This window comes from Notamacropus eugenii, chromosome 6 (assembly GCF_028372415.1).
Source record: "Notamacropus eugenii isolate mMacEug1 chromosome 6, mMacEug1.pri_v2, whole genome shotgun sequence".
Taxonomy (NCBI): Eukaryota; Metazoa; Chordata; class Mammalia; order Diprotodontia; family Macropodidae; genus Notamacropus; species Notamacropus eugenii.
Genome location: NC_092877.1, coordinates 318,435,801 through 318,457,158, shown reverse-complemented (window position 1 = coordinate 318,457,158; position 21,358 = coordinate 318,435,801).

Below are 21,358 nucleotides of genomic sequence, written 5' to 3'. Positions count from 1 at the left end.
AACCTTTACACCTGCATACCCCTTCCTGGATCAGATTTCTATTCTGAATATTCACCATGATTTTTTGGCATTCTTCCATGGACTGAAGCAACCTAGTTTTGCCCATTAGTTTTCCTAAAAGAGGATTTTGTGGACTGCCATAGTAAGCCAGAGGATCAGCTTGCGACAGATTATCGAGAGATGAAACTAAATTTCTGTGTCTGAAGGACTATATAGTTTCATTTAGTTTGTCTATGCCACCCAGTCAAACTGAACCAATAAAGGTCAACACATTCTTTTTCCATTCATTGTATTGCCAACTGCTGAGCCATTCTTTGGTGCTGCCTGCTTTATCAATTTGGTTATTAATAGATTCTTGTTAAATTGAATTGTCAAGAAGGCTGAAATAGCTATACTAACCATTTCATTACAAGTTTAGCTGACTGGATTAACAACGAGACTGGATCAGCTATGGAAGAAGCATCGAGTTGACTACTTGATGACCAGTTGCAAAGAACTCTTCTGACTTGTCCTCTCTTGGAAGGAATGATTTGAAAATAGGTCCCCTTTGGAGGAATTTACAGGGTTATTTTTTAAGTGTGGCAAGAATAAAGACTTTGAATCTCCTTCCACAATCATAGAAATTCATATCATATTCACCATCAGCGAAAATGAGGGGGAAAGCATGGGGAGCAGTGTTCTATGAATCACTGGTTCACATTTGTCTTTGTGTTTGTAAAGCTCACATGGGGTATCCATGAAAAAGTTTGCATAAGAATGGTGACATTAACAAATGTGTTTGCATGGAGGCACATGTTGGCAAGGAGACTCCTGTTGGCTCAGGACTAGGAAAGAGTATTTAGCATAAATTAAGAGTCTTCCAGAGTTTATCCATTTGTGCAATCAAAAAATGACACTTTTCCTTACATGGATTTTTTGTTGGATTTTTGGAAGGACTGATAAATGGATCTAGATCAATCTTGTGTGCATGTCAAGAAACATGCGTAAAGGTGGGGGGTGGCTGAGAGAAGGAAATGTTCTTCAGGTATAAGACATGATCTTTGAATCTAAATGTATCAAAAGAATAGGGAAAATTGTCAGCAAACATGCATGCCCTATATTTGACAGCACTTTTGTCACATTCTTTTTTCTTTTTCAGTGGAGGGGGAGAAATACATTTGAAAATTTTAAATGGGCCACAGTATATCTGGAGGGAGCTCCTATATATCCCTTAGAGATAAAGAACCTCTATTCTTTCTACTCCATGATGAAAATAGTGGGGGAGGGAAGGGAACAGATAGCAGAGAGCAAAAACCATGATCCAGTGCCTTATTCTGGAATGGAAGAAGATTCTTAATTTTTCACATGGAAAAAGTGCAATAAAAGCTTGGGGAGGTCCTACTAAGTTGGGTAGACCAAGGACTCCATGACAAACCATATCCAAGGAACAGCCTAGTTCAGTTTAGTGAGACTCATTACACGATTGATCACAGAGTGATTAATTTCTTTGGCCACAGAAAAGCTTATGAACCTTTTAAGTCATAGAGAGGTTGTGATTCGCATTCATTTAGAGAGTTCTCACACCAAAGAAATCACAGATACCTACTCAGAGCCCAGAGACAATGACAACTTGGCCTCTACATGGTAGGGGGAAAAACTCAGAATAGGAACTGAATGTGGAATATCATTTCAATTACAGGTCTGAATTTTTGAAAGATCAAATCAAACAAAGCCTCTTTGAAAACTGACTCTGAAAATCTAAAGTTACAAAGTGACTATAAAAATGGGAGAGAAAAAAGGATGATGTGAAGGGAATGGCTCATGAAGGATATTATTGGAATAGTTCTTTTAGAGGCTGCCCATGCATGAGAGGAGCTGGAGTAAAAGCTTCCAGGAAGAGTTTGGGTTCTCTGTAACACAAGAATTAAGTCTTTGACTTGTTCTGGCAGAGTCCCACAGGCCAGCTAAGAAGCCCTGTTTTACTAGACAATCCTAGAACAATGACAATCCTAGAATATGAAGCATCCATTCAACTTGTAAGAGTTAGTGACCTGGGGCACACCCTGTTATCTTTTTATCATGTTATTTTTCTGCTCTCCTCCATTAATCCTAATCAGACACATAGTTTTCAAGATCCTGTAGCTCATTCCTCCTGATCTAAAATTTGTCTTCCTCCATGTATGTCTTCTATACATCCCCTTCACTATTTATGAAGATCTATGACTTTATCATTGTAGGTTATTTTATTCATTTGTTTCTTGGGCTTGATAATTTAGTTTGTTTTACTTACCAATATTTCAATAATTACAGTTTATAATATAGTTTGAGATGCCTACCTTTATTATTTTCCTTGAAATTCTTGATTTCTCTAAATGAATTTTGATATTTTTTTCTTAGTTTTAATTCCTTTGCTTAGTATAGGACAAAATATTTAAGTTAATTAGGTAGTGTAATCAATTTTTATTAGGTTGACATAAACCAGACATGAATATTGACTATCCTTCTAGTTACGTAAGTATTCTTCATTTCTGTAAAGAATGTTTTGTAGCTGTATATGGACATTCTTTTCAAGTCTAGGTGGATTACTTCTAAGCCATTTTGGCTGTTTTGAATATAATTTATCCTGCTATCATTTCTATCAGTTTTTTTTAGAACCTTACAGAAAAGCTTGTTGTATCTGTGTTTACTTTTCTTCATTTTTTTGTCTGGGGTTCTAAGTAAACTACCATACCGTGCATAAATGGAAAACAATGTTGCCTTCTATTTACCAATGTTTATTCCTTTCATTTCATTCTCTTGTCTTATAGTTATAGATAGTAATTATAGTACTGTGTAAATAATAGTAGGGAAAGGGCATATCTTTGCTTTGTGTATCCTTAACTTACTAGGAAAAATTCCAGTGTTTCTCTGGTATTGAGAAATATAAATAATCATATTTTTAAATGATACATTTGACTATCTTTAGATTACTTTAGATAGATGGATGCCATATTTTTGTCAACTTTCTATTGATGTAATTCCATTAATGTAATTATCTATTGATGCAATCATGTTTTTCCTTGTTTTTATATAACTAATTATACAAATTACTTTTCTAATGTTAAACAATCCTTATATGACTAGCATAAATACAACTTGATCATAATGAATAATTTTTATATGTTGGTACTGTCTAGCTAAAATCATTTTAACATTTTTCAATTAACTAGCGATACTGATCGATTTTCTTTATTTGATTTGTCTTTTCCTGGCTTGAGTATTGGGACCCTATTTGCATCATAGAAAATGTCGATGGCGTGGGATGCAGTGGAAAGCAGTCCTGGAAAGGGCTCAGCAGCCCTCACAACAGAGGTAGTGGTCTTTCCTGAACATCCCTATACCTCATTGTCAGAATAAGAATTAGTAAGAGAGGAGATGGCAGAACAAAGGCTGAGGATTTTGGACTTAGTCATTTGTCTTGGTTGGAAAAAGGAAGGATAAAAAAAGAGGGTATGTGTGTGTGTGTGCATGCATATGTATGATATTTGTGTATGTATAATTGTGTTCATATGTGTGGAGGGGGGAGATGAAGAGTTGGAAGGGGGCAAGATAGAAAGGGGTAGGGAGAGATAGGAAATGGAGGAAGGGGAAAGAGGAAGGATAAAGGAAGGGAGAGGAAGAGCCAGAGGGAGAATAGAAGGAGGAGAGGGAGAGGAAGAAAGAGAACAATAAAAGTCAACTCAAGGAATTTGGAATTAGTAGGACAATGGGGCAGAAGAGTTGTTTGTGAGGGAAAATTAAGACAGACTAATTTAAGCAAAACAAACTGCTGTCTTTCAGTGTGAACTTAAAAGATAAAGTGAAATTATATAATAGGACTTAATGGAGAAAAATACAAACCTAAAATTTATAATCCTGATTAGGAATGGGTTAAACTCTTCAAAAGAATGGTAAAATGGGTAAGAAAACTGGAATACAATTTGCTGCATACTAGAAACACATTTAAAACAGAGACACATAGAAGGAGAAAAGGAGATAGTAGAATAAAATGTATTGTGTGTCAGGTCATTTCAAAAGTCAGAATTTGCAGTCATGATTTCAAATAAAGCAATAACAAAAAATGACAAAGTCAAAAGAAATAAACAGGGAAACTCCATTGGGCTTAAAAGCATTGTAGACAATGACAAATCATTATGAAATCTTATGCACTAAATGATATGCAGTCTTCTTTAAATGCTTTACTGATACTTAGAAAAAAAGAACCAACTCTGCTATTTTATTTCACCAACATCCTTCCAGTAGCTTCCTACTTCGCAACAAAGTAGAGTTAGGTAAGAACAGACATACTGACCATTCCTGATGACATAAACCTCTTTCTGTTCCTGCAGTTCACAACATCTCTACCAACAAGAAAGAGGTCCATTCCCTATCAGCCATCTGGAGTCAATGCACTGAACTGAATGCTGATGTCCGTTAGTGCTTTTCTCTTTCATAGTAATGTGGACATTTTGCAGACTGTTCTGTTGATCCTGCCTTCTTCTGTGTTGAGTTAGTTCATAAAAAAAATCATCCCAAGTTTTTTTCTGATATTATTGATATTTCTATTATTTTGTTATAACACAATAACATTTTATTACATGAATATATTACAATTAGTTTAGCTTTTCCCCAATTGATGGGCACCCTTTTTGTTTTGAGGTATTTGTTGCTACAAAGAAGGATATTATCAACAGACTTTAAATGTATTTGGGACCTTGCTTCTGTCATTGATCTCTGTTGTATGTATACACACATAGGTTCAAGGAGGATTAGCACCTCAGGTATATGGACTTTCAGGGCTGATCATCCATCTTTGGTGTCTGCCTTTCACTCAACCCTTATGGCTCCAAGAAGCTATAGCATTGCAGTGGCCACACCCTGGGTAAACCTTCTTAGCAGTGAGGCTAAACCGGATTGAGGGTAACCACGGGGATTCAGACCTGTCAGTGAGTTAGAGAGGTGTCTACCCCAAGCATGTGAAGATATTCCCTGACCAAATGGGAGGATGAGAATAATTCATCCATGAAAGTGGCTGAAGCAAGTACTTAAAGTTTGGTTAGACATCAAAGATGCCAACATCGTTGACTCAATCCTGGGCCAATACCAGTTGTCCTGACTCCTGTCCTGCCACTGGACTCTGATGACTCTGAAGGAGACAGTGAGACCCGTGACTTTGCACAACTCTGCCTCATTAAATCTAATTTATACAGAAGTCAAAAGACATCATCCATACTATTTTACCATTTTTACCTACCTTAAAGTATGATGGCAACAGGCAAGTGACAAAGTAGCAGGTTCATGACAATGCAATTGCCATTCACAAGAAAGCACCATGTCACCATCATCATTGTGTTTACTCCCAGCATAATGAACCCTGACATTTTCATTTTATGAAGACTTGGAGACCCTCATCATCAATGAGGTAAAAGAAGGAAGAAAGAAACTTGTAAGTCTGGGTAACTTTAACACCAGAGGAGGCACAGACTATCGGACATGGCAGGGAATCCTTGGAAGGAATGGGGTCAGAAATAGCCACAGCAACAGTTACTTACCACTGAAGACTTGTATATCTCACGACCAACATTGTCTTCCATTTTCCTAAATGCAATAAAACATCATGGATGCACCCTTGCAGCAAATATTGGCATTTAATAGACTATATCATTGTAAGGAGAAGAGACAGATAGAGAGTGATAAAGGTAATGTGTGGTGCAGAATGCTGAACCAATCATAGACTTATCCTCTCTAAGCTAAACACTTGCCTTCAAAAAAAGCAACAGTCCCAAGGCAAGACAACTACGAGAAGACTTAATGTCAACAATTTTTCTGAGCAGGAACAGTTCATTGCTAACTTGAAGGGAAAGTTGACCCAACACAGGATTGGCAACAGTGGAGGAGAAAAAAAGTGGGAAGCTTTCAGAGATTTGGGGCAGAAGACTCGCAAACAAAAATTTGGGCCATTTACTCATGTGGGCCAGAAAACTTGCACACATCAAGACTGATTTGACAAAAATATTGGGGAAATTCAAAAGCTGCACATTGAAAAAAATGAAAACTCCATAGGGCTTAATAGCAGGATAGTTCATTCATCTCTAAGAAGGCAGCATTTAATTCCATCAAAAGTAAAGTGCAAGCAAAACTTAGAGAGAAGGAGGATCCTTGACTTAGTAAGAAGGCAGAAAAAAAAATCAGTTTTATGCTGATAATAACACTCCAAAGCACTTTTATGATGCCATGAAGTCTATTTATGGGTCAAAGACAAATGGAGCATCTCAACTACTTAGTGCAGATGGATCCACATTGATTAGTTATAAGTACATGGTCTTGGAGAGATGGGTTGAACACTTCCATAGCATTCTCAACTGACCATCATCAACAAATTCTAAAGCCACTGACTGCTTATCTCAGGTTCTATCCTTCTCTAGCCAAATTCGCAATTGAAAAAATTTTGAGACATTAGGCTCCTCTCATGTGGTAAAGTGCCTGGTGCTAATTCTATTCCAGCTGAGATTTATAAGGCAGGGGTCCACTGTTCATACAAAAGCTTACTGAAATCTACCAGGTCCTATAGTAAGAAGAGATTATCCCCCAGGAGTTTAAGGGTGCCTCCATTGTCCATCTCTATAAAAGAAAAAGAAATAGGTTATCCTGCGACAATCGGGATGGGAGGAATGGGTGTCACATCTCTCTCTTAGTCATTACTGGCAAGGTTCTTACCAGAGTCTTCTTTAATAGGCTGATCCTTCACCTGCAAGGTAGATGACCATCTATCCAAGAGCCAATATGACTTCAGAAAGGGCTGGAGAACAGTTGATATGGTATTTGCTGCCCAACAACAACACAAGAAATGCAGGAGCAGAATAAAGGTCTGTATACAAAGTTCATCAATCAGACCAAGGCCTATGATACTGTCCATCATGAAGACTTGTGAAAGGTCATGGAAAAATGAGGTTACCTGGAGAAGTTCATCAATATTACCCATCAATTTCACAACACCTTGTTGGTCCAGGTTCTAGAAAATGGATGATGTTCTTGTGCTTTCCCAGTTACCAATGGAGTGAAGCAGGACTGTGTGCTTGTTCCCAAGTTTTTTTAGCATTATGTTTTCAGCAATGCTGTTCGATGCCTTCAATGAGGATAAAAATGGCATTAAGGTCAGCTACCACACTGATGATAAATTATGTAACTTGAGAAGGCTACAAACCAAGATAAAGTGGAAAGGGTGACTTTTTTTTCACTGATAATTGTGCACTCAATAAAGCCTCTGAGGCTAAAATACAACCAAGTATGGATCAATTCTCTGCTGCTTGTGCTAATTTTGATCTAACAATTAATGCTAAAGAACAAAGGTTCTCCACCAGCCAGCACCACACCATTCACATGTGATTACACAGTTACAACAAATGAAGAAATTTTGAATGCTGTGGATAAAGTTTGCTTACCTGGGCAGCATTTTTTCCAGTGAAGTACACTTTGATGAGGAGGTTGACATGTGCACTGCCAGAACTAACTCAGTGTTTGGGAGACTCCAAAGGAAAATGTAGGAGAAAAGAAGTATTAGACTACCTACCACCATTGTGCTGATCTCATTGTTGCATGCTTGTGAAACCTTGACAGTCTACCAGCACCATGCCAGGAAATTGAATTGCTTCCATTTGAACTGTCTTAGGAAGACCTGGCAAGATACAGCAGCAGACGCTGAGGTCCTCTCTCAACTGCCAAGTATTCAGACTCTACTCCAAAGAGCACAATTACTCCAATGGGCTGGCTACATTGTTTGAATGCCAAATGTATGTTTGCCTAAAAGACTATTTTACAGAGAGCTCAAGACAGGCACTCACATGGTGGTCAGATAAAGTGATACAAGGACACTCTCACAGTCTCTTTTAAAAACTTTGGAATTGATTGTGAAACATGGGAGACACTGGCCCAGGACCACCCAGCAAGGCAGGCCCACATCCAACAAGGTGTTGTGCTCTATGAGTGAAGCAGAATTGCAGTAGCTCAAAAGAAATGTGAAATTTGCACATTTTGAGACATTTCCGCTCCAAATATTCATATGAATTATTTGTGCCTGCCCTATGATGGAGCTTTCTGAGCTCCTATTGGTCTGATCAGCTACAGTCAAGACACATTGTATGAATTGGTCCACTGAGAATGAAGGACAACAACTATTTTGACTAACATTCATTTGTGGTGCCCCTTTCTAAGAAATATGAATTTTCTTAATCCTGTCCCTCATTTCTATGCCATTCTATGACACTCCAGAATCTAATCTTTCATCTCCAGTCTTTGAACATACAAATTCTTTATTCTCTCTATGTACTGCTATAAGGTAGATCTTCTGAAAGACAATTTTAAGTGTGATTATGGAACCCTCCCACACCTTCCCCATATATATGTGTGTGTGTATATACATATAAACATACATATATATACATAATACTTACACATGTACATGTACATGTACATGTATATGCATATATTTCTGAAAGATCTTCTAAAGAACCTTATTTCCCAAGGCATTAGTAACTAATAATCTTTAATAAATAGGTAAATGATAAATAAATAAATAAATCCTTAATAAAAATATTTATTCTTTGAAGTTTAGATTCAGTCAAAGGGCCACACTTGAGGACCTAGAGGGCCACATGTGGTCTCGAGGCTACAGTTTCTCCACTCCTGCATCAATTCTTGAAGTAGAGAATATGATGTGGCATAAAGAGTTCTGTATCCAAAATCAGCAGATTTATTTCACAGTTTATTTCCAGGACCTTTCATTAACCATTTACTTACTCAAAAAATAAAATTTCATCCTTTTGACACTCTACATCTCATCCATCTATTCACCCTTATTGCTGAATGTCCCCAGATACAGAATCTCCCTCTACCGGGGTGGGAAGTAGATTTAATAAACATGACCCCATCTAGAGTTCTCTCAAAGTGTCTATTTCTCCTAAAAGAGCTCCTTATGAAGTCCCCATTCATCCTCCTACCTTTGAAGATGGAATGTATCATGTTGTTTCTCTGGGCATTATCCCTCCAAGAGCAGGATCCATTTCCTATTTTCCTCTGGATCAAGCTATTCTTACCCCTTACTATCTCGGTCCAGCTGTAGTCCGTTTCTCTTCCTTCCTTCCCTTCTCTCTTCTTCTATGCTTTCCAAATCTCCCAAAATAGAAGTTCATCAATGAGGGGTAGAGGAAGTGGATTCTAGCCCACAAAATATCAATTCCATTCTTTCCTCTTCTCTCTTCCTGATTCTTTTAATCTTTGAATTTTACCTTCTCTTTGTTCTCTCAACAACCCTCAAAGATCATGAGAACTAAAGAAAAATAATAGTGTTGTCTTACCCTAAAAGCATTAAGATATTTTTTTAATCTTTAGAAGCAGGTTGATACAGCAAACAAAAAACCAGAAGAGAGAAATCTTAATTCAAATCCCACCTCCTATACATATTGATTATGAGAATATGGGCAAGCCACTTAATATCTCAGTGCCCCCAAACAAATCTCAAAAATCATAGCTGTTAATCTGCTTTGATAAGAGTTATTGCATACATAATTAAAATTATAGATGTGGAATATTTGGGGGTGGGGAGGAGGAACATCTGGACCTATGAATTTATTGGTTTCATTCCACCCCCCTCACTCTCTACATGCTGGGATGCCACAGTCACCATGGAAGTGTTGGAGAGTCCCTCACTCTGCTTTCTCACCTTACAAGATCAATTGAACTTTTAGCAGAAAGAAATTTCTATGAAAGCAGCAAATTCTTTTGTTTAGGTGAAAGTCAATCTTCTTTTGTAAATGATTAAGTTCAATTTTTCAGGCTATATTATTTGGGGGATACAAACCAATCCCTTTTACCTTTTGAAATATCTATTCCAATTATTCCTTTGATTTCTCACAATGTAGAAATATCCTGGCCAATTCCAATTACTTTCATTTAGTAACTGAAGGGTTTCTTCAAAAATATCTATTGTTGTTCAATTACTTCTCAGCTGTATCTTACTCTTCATGACCCCATTTGGGGTTTTCTTGGCAAAGATACTGAAGTGGTTTGCCATTTCCTTCTCCAACTCATTTCTCAGATAAGAAAACTGAGACAAGCAGTGCTAAGTGATTTGCCCAGGGTCACACAGCTAATGAGTGTCTAAACCTAGATTTGAACTCAGGAAGCTGGGTGTTTCTGATTCAAAGCCCAGTGCTATATCCACAGTGCTACATAATTACCCTAGAATGCCTATTATATTGTTTTAAAACTTGCAAAGAGTGTTTCTTAGTGAGTTAAGTTTTGGGTTTCTGGATGTCCTATTGGTTTTATCAATTTCATCCCTTCAGTTTTTACTACTTCTGATCAATTTTTACATGTTTTTCTAAAAACGATATTCAGCCTTTTTGTTTCATCATTCTTTTCTGGAAAATCTGGAATTCTCAGACTGTCTCCATGTAGTCTATTTTTTAAAACAGTATCCTTTGTTTTTTGAGATCTCTTCTTATATCTCAAATTTATTGTCTTTTTATTGTGCTATCAATTTTTTCTACTCTTCAATTTTTGAATTACAAATCCCATGTTCTCCTTTATAAGCACTTGGTCTCTATGAAGACATTTTTCATCAGTTTAATTTTCTAATTTCCTGTTCATCTCTTTTACTTCTTCATTGAGATCTAAAATTTCTACCGTTTTAAGTCTGTGTTTCTTTTCTGAGCCATTCTAGAGGTTATTAAAGTTGTTCAGCTATTTCAGAATGTAGTTGCTGCTGTAGTAATTCCCCTTTCATTACAGATTTTTATGTACTATAGAATCTATTCATTGTTCAACTCCTTCTTAAAGACAATTGTGTGCTCTTTTTTGGTTATCAATCTTTGCCTTTTTTTCCAATTTTTTTGTTCATTTCTTGCTATTTTGAGATCATGGGCAGTGAGTTACGCATACCCACATGATCTCATTTTGCTATCTTCTTCCAAGTCCCCATTTTGCCTCAATTATAGTATTTTTTACCTTTAGCTTATTGGGTGCCTTTCTAGCTGTACGGGAGTACTCAGAAGAGATCGGACTTATGTACATTTAGCATTCTTATTAGGAACTTTTTCCTTTTTATTTAACACATAGCTAGCCTACTCTAATGGGTACCTCCTTCACCAAAGGCTACCTATTCTCTCAGAACTTACTGAACTCAGGATCTTTCCATCAGTGAAGGGTGGAGTTCAGCTGGATAGCTGCAGAAAGGAGATACTAAAAGGCAAAGATAGGGCAGACGTTTAGAGATTACAGTGTGGGGCTTGCAGTACCCTGGGCAATATGCACCTAGAGATGATACTGTTTCCTTCTAGTGGTAGTTACTCTGTGGGAAATTTTCTCCTTTCTTCTTTCCTTCTTGTGATGGTTTATATAATGTTTTTGGAACATTTCTTACTGTTTCAAGGTGGTAAGTGTAAGAGCTAGGTTTAGAGTCAACTTCTCACCTATTCATCTTGCAGTATTTCTACCACCTAGGGATTGTCTCAGAGCTTTGTTCTTGGCTCTGGATTCTGCCTCTAAGAAGGAGGTGAATGAAATACTTTTTTCTCCCGACTCTACAATTGAAAGCGAGACACAGAGCATCCTCTGAACACTGAGGCGAGACCTGAATGAGCAATAAATATGTACACAATCTAAGGACCTGAGCTGTTCTGCCAGTCAATGTTATTTGAAGGGGTAACAAGCAGGGCCCTCTGCCCAGAAATGTCAGCTCCACCACCTGTCTTGTCATTCCACCATTAGAGATCCATTCCTTGGGGTCTTAAAGGCTTTTCATCTCTGAGAATTTCCCATTTAGATGCAAATAGCCCTAAGGGAGACAATGCCCTTAGAAGATGACTTGACAGTCAAATGATAGACAGGAAGACCCTGCTGCAGTGGAGTGATGATAACAGTGGCAGTAATAATAATGGCACCTCACATTTGTATAGCACTTTGGCCCGCCTCACCCCACCCCTCCTTTGAAATTCTCCATTTCTGTGGATGCACAGTCATTCATTCTCCCTGTCACCAAGTCTCCCTTGACTCTTTCTTCTCCCTCACCTCCCATATCAAATCAGTTTCAGAATCATAGTGATTGAGACCCACTGCCTCCCTCAGATCCATCCCAACCCATGCCCATTAGGAGAGCCTTTCTTAACTAAACTATCTGCCTCTAGGCTCTCTCTTCTTTATTCTGTCCTTCCTGTTGCCAGCAGAACAATCTCCCAGAGACACAGGTCAGATCATGTCACTGCTCCATTCTAAAACTTATACAACTTGCTATTACCTTCTGAATACAATCCAAACTCCTTAGCTTAGAACTACAGTGCAGCTCCACACTATCTTTCCAGTCTACTTTCACTTATTATTCCTCTTTAACCTCTATTTCTCAGTCAAACCAGAGCTACCAGCTTTGCAGAGACTTAGAAAAGAAAATGCTCTGAATGATAATGAGTCCTTTGGCATCATTTACTCCATATTCTACAAGCAAAAATTCTTTCCTTAAAATAGTTTCACAGCATCCATCCCCAGGTCTTCATTCAGCATCCTCTAACAAGAGGGGCTGTAAAATAAAGTAAAAAGCAAGGTGTTTTCGGGTCAGAAGACCTGGTTTCTAGTTTGGGCTCTACCAATGACATCCTGTTTCACCTTGGGCAAAGTATTGCTCCTCTGGGGAAGTTTTCATTTCTGCAAAATCAGTCACAAGCTGATCTCTAAATTACTTTCTATCTTTAGATTTCCAAAATTCTAGATTTTGTTGTGTTTCCAAGTTCAATAAAGTCCTTCAACATTGGTGTGTTGATCTGTTTGGGGACATGGAGGTTTGATTTTTTTTGTTTGTCTGTTTGTTGTGTTTTTTATTCTAAAAGGCAGATACAATTTACTACTTAGTTGTGTTTACAAGGGAGATTAATCCTGGGAAACAGCATGGAATATGTATGGGATATAGTGATCCTTACTCAGATTAACTTAGAGACTTCTCAAGGTAGAAGGCAAAAAGGAATTTATTATAGTCTCATGAGAAGGGGCACCTCCTGCGACACCACGGGTGGTGTCAGCAAGGAAGTGCACCTGAGCGAAGAAGAGTACAACATTATATAGTCCCTAACGCAGAAGCCCACTAGCCTTTCTTCCCATTGTCTGGGAATCCAGTTTAAGCGCGGGAATCTACCCCAGAGACAAAGAACATGGAAAGGATCGTTGCTCACCAATGAGGGGTTTTGTTACCAAATATAGAACTTAAGGGAAGAGTGCTGATGTGGCATAAGGGGGTAGTGAAAGGGAAGTGATGGGGGACTGGTAATACCAGGTCAGGTGACTGGAACTTTAGTGGTTCTCCTCCATTCTGGAGCATTTTATTTGCCTAAGGGGGATACTTAGTTATTTCAGCTTTGGCAGGAAGGATGGGGGTTTTGGGGAATTCAAGCCTGAAGGGTCTTCACTTAACCTGATTTGGCTCAAGATAGTAGAAAGAACTCTAGATTCAAAACCCAATTTTGCTGCCAATAAACTGACCAATCTTAAGCAAGTCACTTCCTTTCTCTGGACTTCATTTTTATTAAGTGAAAAACAAAGATTGAACTAGATCAGCAGCTCTCATAGTTTGGTCCATGGATCCTTGAAGTGTCTGAGACCTTGTTAGGAGTCTGTGAGGTACAAACTATTTTCACAATAATGATGTTATTTACCTGTTAAAATGCTCTTCCCTTTTCCAACTACACATGTGTATAAGACCGGATTTTCTTCATATGAATCAACCAAAAAAATTTATTGCAACAGATTGAATGCAGAAGCAGATATGAGAATCCAGCTGACTTCTATTAAGCCAGACCTTAAAGAGATTTGTAAAAATATGCAAAATTAAATATTTTAAATAAATATTTTTTGGAAAAACATAGTTATATATCACAAAATATATTCTTCATGTTAACTTGGAATCATTTTATTATTGTAATTCTAAGAGAATTAATAAATCAATATTTTAAAATTTTATCCATTTTAATTTTTAATAAGGTTAATATTTATAGATTTAACCCACATAAGCAGAAGCCCTTTGGAGTCTTCAGGAATTTTTAAGAGCATAACAGGGTCCTAAGACCAAAAAGTTTGAAAACCACTAAACTACATGATTCTTAAAGTCCCTCCCTGCTCTAAATCCTGGATAAGAACAGGCCCAAAAACCGAAATGCATTTACCTATGTCAAAATTAGTGCTTCTGATTTATAGGATGCATAATCTAGACTTTACAAATGCATCTAAATGCTGTAAAATTAGGACCCAGAGTTGCCAAGGTCACGTTTTAGTCTTCATTTTGTTTTTTCAGAATCAGAAAAGTAAGCTTGAATCTATTCCCTCAGTCTCTATTGTCTCGTTAAGGAATGAGACTATGAAACTGACTCCTGCTAGGGGTGGTGGCTCATGCCCTTAATCCCAACTATTTGAGATGTTGAACCTAGTTTATCCCTTCAGTCCCAGAGTTCTGAGCTTCAGTGGGGTAACTGGTCTATATTTATATAATGAGTCTCTGGGGCTTGGGTAGGGGAGGGGTGTGGTGGAATGAAGAGGGAACGGTCACTGGGTTGCCTAAGGAGGGGCAAATTAGCCCAAGTGCAAAATGGAGCAGATTTCAAAGCTCTCATGCAGATCAGAGTGCGATTTGGCCTATGAGTAGCTCCTGCACTTCCAGCCTAGGAGAGATAGGGAATCCCAGTGTGGTAGGAAGGAAAGAAGGAAGGAAGGACAGGAAAGAGAGGAGGAAGGGAAGAAGGGAGTCAGAAGGAAAGAAAGAAGGATAAAAGAGAAGAAAGAAGGGAAAAAAGGAAAGAGGAATTGAGTAGAATAAAAAAGGAGGAAGAAGGGAGAAAAAGAGGAAAGGAGGAAAGAAGGACAGAGGGAGGAAATGGGGAAAGGAAGGAAGGGAGGAGGAAAGGAAGAAAAGGAGGGCAAAAGGAAGGAAGGGGGAGGGAGAAAAAGGAGGAAAAGAAGAAGCCTAAAGTTCCATATTTTTCAGATGTCAAGAAATCTCAGAGTATCCAGCTTGGTTCTTCTGTTATTGTTACATCCTTATTTGGCTTGAATTGCTTTTTAAGTGATGTTTCCACTTGCTTATTACTTCCTTCGAGATGAAACATTTCGTCTTTATTTTCTGTCGAGGCTCTTAGCAGTAGCCTCTTTCCCTTCATTTTGTTGAACTAGCAGACCTACATTCTGTCCACTTCAGATGTCCCCAACTCCAAAATGTTCATTGAATTAAGCAGGAGAGCCCTGGCTGTGCTTGGGGAGCAATCACATTAGCCCCAAGTCACAGATCTATGATTTCTCTCCCTCATATGTTGACTAGAAAATACAATCCCACATAAAACCAGCTGCCCAAATTTGTTCTTGGATCTTCCAAGTATAGGCCCTCTTACTTCCTGCAAATGCCAGATGTTTCCCGGGATCAAGCACTCAGTGAAAAGGCAAAATCAGATCAAACAAAGAGAATGCTGTCCATTGATCAGAGCAGGGCATAAATGCAGCCACTTGGCCCAGAGCTAAAATTGGCACTCCAGATTGGTGCTATTGAAAAGGAAATTGGCTTCTTTGGCTTTAGAACAGCACCCAAATGAAGAAGTTAACAAAGCAGAGACATAACAGAACTGAGCATAGCTAGCAGGCTGTGGAATCATCCAATTACAATCAAAAACAGTTCCTCACCAAGGAAAAAAAACCTTTCAGAATAATGAAAGTCAGGGCTTCATATCTACAGGAAGGGAGAAATATTTGTGGGAGAATTCAACTGAAAGTGATCCCTACCCAACACACACACACACACACACACACACACACACACACACACACACACACAAAATGTGAAAAATTATAGCTCTTCAATTAGTGAAGAAGCCTTCAGGTCCCAGTTCTGCTACTTTGTACCTTGGTCAAATCATTTCATCTCTGAGTTTCAGTTTCCTTGTCTATAAAAAGAAAGGGCTAGACTAAAGGGCCGCTAAACTTCCTTCTATCTCTATGATCCAAATATAATTCATGAATATTATTTCATAGTAATAATGTAAGAGCAGAAGATGCTTAATGTACTTCCAGTCAAGTTGTTGAGAGTCTGAATGTTATAGCTAAATAAGGGAGGAAAGGAAGAAAGGAAGAAGGGGCAGAGGGGAGAAGGAGGGAAAGAAGGAGAAAGGGAAGAGAAGGGAAACAGAGAGAGAGGGAGAGAAAGAGGGAAGAAGAAAGGAGGGAGGGAGGAAGGGAAGAAAGGATAGAGTAAGTGAGGAAGTATTAGTCCTGCAAGCAAGGCAGAAATTTGTCCATCAACTATGTTATGTTTAGCAGTAAATTTGAAAGTGAGAATGGTTGGCAGTCACCATTTTAAGTCCGAGTCTACCGTTCCCAGAGACAAAGATAAAAGAAGAAAACTGGTTCCGAATTTTAGAAGTTTTTGTTCTTCAGGTCTATCTATGTCTTCTCAGTAAATGAGAAAGGCTAATTAGTGTTAACTGATTAATGATTATTAAGGAGAAATTAATTAGCCAACTGACTACAAGATATTGGAAAATTATTTACTAACAGTTGAAATGGGGGGAACACAGGAGATGGGAGCTCATGAGAAATAGTACAAGAGAAACAATCCCCCTAAATCCTTAGAACTCTCAAAGGAGCAGTAGCCACACTCTAGAGACTCAATCTGCTCATAGGACTATGGGTTGGGAGAAGTGAGTCCAGACCCTACATGTACTATGGCAATGAAAAAGCAATTTTTAAATGTAGGTATGCAGTACTCTGATCAACCTAACAGAAGAAAACACAGTTTTTCTGCTCCTGACTTGGAAAGGAAAGACATAGTAAATAACTTATCTCATAGCTCTTCCACCATCTTGGAAAAAGTTAAAAAGGCAATGACTTTATTTAGGACTATTTGCATATTTAATGTCTTCAGCCCCTACGAAGCAGGATTTTGCTTTCACTCACCAATGAGCCATCCAACAGACTAACTATAAATCAAACAATGAAAGCCGAAAATCAAGTCACCTAGCATAGGCTATTTTCAATCTCCAGTGAGTGGCCTGTTCAGAGGCATTTTTGTATAATTTTGTGTTTTCATTGTGTAACTGCTTTCCCTCTGTGAGTCTGCCCCAGTGGAGCACTTTGGAGGTTTCTTCTTGAAGTTTCACTCTTTCCCAAGTCTTTTTCCACCATGAGCAGCCTAATAGAAGCAGCACAACAATGATACACTTCTAGGGTGCTTATGTTTGACAAAACAATCTACATACATCATCTCATTTGATACACACAGTGACCATGTAAAATAGATGCTACCATGGTTATTATCCTCAGTTTCCAAATAAGAAAATTAGAGGCTCAAAGAGATTAGATAACTTGTTCAGGATCACAAAGCCACTCGATGACAAAGGCAACATTCAATTCCAGATCTCCTTGATTCTAAGTCTAACATGTCTCCCACTATACAATGCAGCTAATAATTATTTCACCACCAAGGAGAGATGGGCTCAACTGAAAGTGATAAAAAAGAAGGAAAGGGAATGAAAATAGGAGATATAAGAGGGGAAGACAGAAATGAAGTGAAGGCATCAGAAATAAGAGATCAGAAGCAAAGGGGGAAAAAGAAGAGATGATCCCAGATTCCAGAGTTAAAAGTCACCTTGGGAACCATCTAGTGCAACCAATGACTGAGCAAGAATATCCCTCTAATATGACTCAGCTAGTTAGCACAGCGTGCAGAGTGCAGGAAGGCCTGAGTTCAAATCCAGCCTCTAGCATTTAATTCATGTAGCCTTCTCTAAAGGAAAACATGCTATTTCCCAAGATAGCCTTATCCATTTGGCACCAGCTTCAATTGTGAGAACATTTTTCTTTACACTAACACTAAAAATGCTCCTCAGAGATTTCCACCAAGTCTGTCCTTTGAAGCCAAGCAGAATGAGGCTCTTCCCTCTTCATCACAATTGGAAAATACTTCAAGAGTATTTGAAGGGAGTTATCATGATCCCCCACCTATGATTTTTCTTCTCCAAGGTAAACATGTCCAGTTTCTTCAGTCTTCATGTAATATGATCAAGTAGACTTCCACCATCTTGATCACCACCTTCTTGACTATCACTTTCCTTCCTGAAATTTCAGAAAGTAAGAAGTGGAAAGAAAGAAAAGGAGAAAGGGGGGAAGAAAAAAATAGGAGGAAAGGAAACAAAGAAAAGGTAATGAAAAGAGAGAAAAGGAGAGATATAGAAACAGGAAAAAAGAGACATAGAGACAGAGACAGAAAGAGACAGAGAGAAAGAGAAACAGAGACAACACAGAAACAGAAAGACTGAAAGGCAGAGAAAGAACAACAGAGAGAGAGAGAAGAGACAAACAGGAGACAGAGGCACAGAAAGAGAGATACTCAGATTACTATGCATCAATGTGAGTGACGTGTTGTCCTTTCTGAACATGGAAGGGAGAAGAGAGAACAGTTGAAGGAGGAAGACAGAAGAAAGGATGCAAAGGAGATGTCAGCTTTGACAACATGGCCTCAGTTTGAAGTACTATGACATCCTGAACATCAGACACACCCATAAGCACATATGAAAATACACAAATATACATGTGTTTTGAATTAACTCTGGCATTCACATGCAAAATTAAATTGTCTATATTTTGTTTGCATTAGGTCTTTTTTTCTCTGAAGGATTTAAAATAACTTTTGGGGTAGATTTAAGACCATCTGAGGAATGGGAGGCTTTTATTATCTGTTTACATCAACTAATTTCAACAAAATTTAAAGTTGTATGCAGAAATTTTAGACTCCTATTCCCAGAACACCTGATACATTGCCTTAACCACAAAGAACGAAGCCCTTTGTAATTTCATTACAGAGAAAATGTGATTTTTTCATAACTGAACAATTTTGATGACAACCTTTTCCAACCTGAGCAATAAAGTGTCATCCAATGGACATCTTCCTGAATTCTCATCATCACTAGATCTCACAATAGCATTTACCATAGGGTCCTAGAGTAGATGTTCAACAAACGTTTTTTGAAGCAGAATGAAATTTTGCCATGAAATGCAAGCAGGATCCTGCAGTGACATCGCTCCACAATAGTGTACCCAATAGCAAAATCAGCCCTTGATAGACTTCTATGTCTATTTCTTTAAGACGTTGCAGACCCTGGTAGCTTTCAGTAGCTTTCAGGACTGAGGATAGAAGAAAGTAGAAAATTTTCTACAGGCTTCAAAAGAATATTTGGGGATCTTCAAACATCTGACTTGGTTGAGGTGGAGGGACCATGAGGAAATACTTTCAGAAATTCTTGGGTAGAAATTCTGACCCAGAGAATTTCTGCTCCCTGTGCTCAACTAAACACAGCAGGGTTTAAGTTCAATTTAAGAGAAAGAAAAAAAAAGACTCAGCGTTGTACATCTTAGACAAAGCCAGGCTCTTAGAGCAAAATCTAGTTTGCATATAATTTTGACTAACTTTGCACATTAAGTTCAAGGAGCCCTTCTTGCCATTAAATGAAATTAATTAATTGACTAATGCAACCTACTACAATTCCATTAACTCTCCTCCTTCTCCTCCTCTACTCTCTGCCTGCCCCTGGCACAGCAGGAGCATTAAGCCAGGAAGAACTGCGGGGCCATTTGGGGCAGGAAGCAGCTGAAGGTGGCTACTTGTCAGGTCTGGCTATAATGACATGGGGGGAGCAGGGTGGGGAGCCTGGCTCACCTTGTCTGGAAGAATGATGGAAAGGCCACTACCCTGGTGAACCCTGCCTGCCTTTCCTCCAAACTGAAGCACAGAGGAGCCATTCAGAAGCCCCGGACTTAAAATAACAACTTGGAGGTGTGCACATAGAGGTGGGGGTGCAGGGAGAATCTCAAACTTGAATTTCCTATGAGAAAAAGAATTAAAGACTGTCAAGTTTATACTATATGTAAAAAAATAAAGGTCAGAGCGGGCACCAGGTACAGACTTCCAAGTACCCATGTTGTCTTTATCTGTTCCTGTCCTTGCTTTTGTTTCAGTAGAAAGCAAAAGAACTAAAAATCAAATGATGTGGCCCTGCGGATGGTCACTGTCAAGTGGGCCAGGACTATCCATCTCCCACCCCAGATCGGGGGGACAGAGTACTCACCAGGGTCTGCAATGTCTTGAACAAATAACTTCCTCAGCAACTAGATTATCTTTGCCTTCCATCCTCTCCTCCTTTCTTTCTCCTTCCCTTCATTGTAAAATGTTTAGAGTTGATTTCACTTACAGGGTTCACTTCCTCATCACCCACTGAAATTGTCCTCCCCAGATGACCAATGTTCTCTTAATGGCCCATCCATGGCATTTTTTCTTAGTCCTCTTCCTGTTTTCTTTCTGTTTGACGTAGTTATCCAGACCTTCATTTGGATACTTACACCTTTGCTCTCCTACTTGTGTGATGCTTTCTTCTCAATCTCTGCTGGTTTGCCTTTCTTGGTCAGACCTGTTCTCTCTACACTCCCCATAGTGTACTAAAATAATGGGATTTAAAGCTGTAAGGAAGAGACCCTAGGGTCAAAACCCCTCCTATTGGTAGTTGGGGGAAATCAAGGCCCAGAAAATTGAAATAATTCCATAGTCATTCATTTTTATGACTGTATTTCTATATAAGTAGTTCCCTTTCATAAGCCTATTTATTTTGTTTTATGTATTTCAGAACACTCTTCTGAGAAGGTAGATAGACAGACAGATAGACAGGTAGATTAGATAGATAGATAGATAGATAGATAGATAGATAGATAGATAGATAGATAGATAGATAGATAGATAGACAGACAGACAGACAGACAGACAGACAGACAGACAGACAGACAGACAGATAGATAGATAGATAGATAGATAGATAGATAGATAGATAGATAGATAGATCATAGATAGATAGATAGATAGACAGATAGTGTGTGTGTATGTATTTAAGTTCCACCAGACCTCCAAAGGATCTATGACCCAAGAGGGTAAGAATCCCTGGTTTACTAAAGTATAGCAGTTTCCTAATTAATGACTGTTGAAATGAATTGAACTGAAATACATTGAATCTCTTGGGGAGATGACAGGGTCATAGGTTTAAATATAGAAGAGACCTTAAAGACCATCTAGTCCAATATCCTCATTCCATAAGGAAACTGTGGCCCAGAATGGTGAAGTGACTTTGCCCACAAAAGAGCTCTTATAAGGTAGCATCAGGTTTCAAACCAAAGCCTTTGTGCCTAAACCCAAAGCACTATCCATTGGGCCCTATAGTCCATTACACACTATAGAGAACCCTACATACCACACTCCCATTTCTCCCCAGCATAGCATCTCCCTAGCTGAATAAACACATATGGA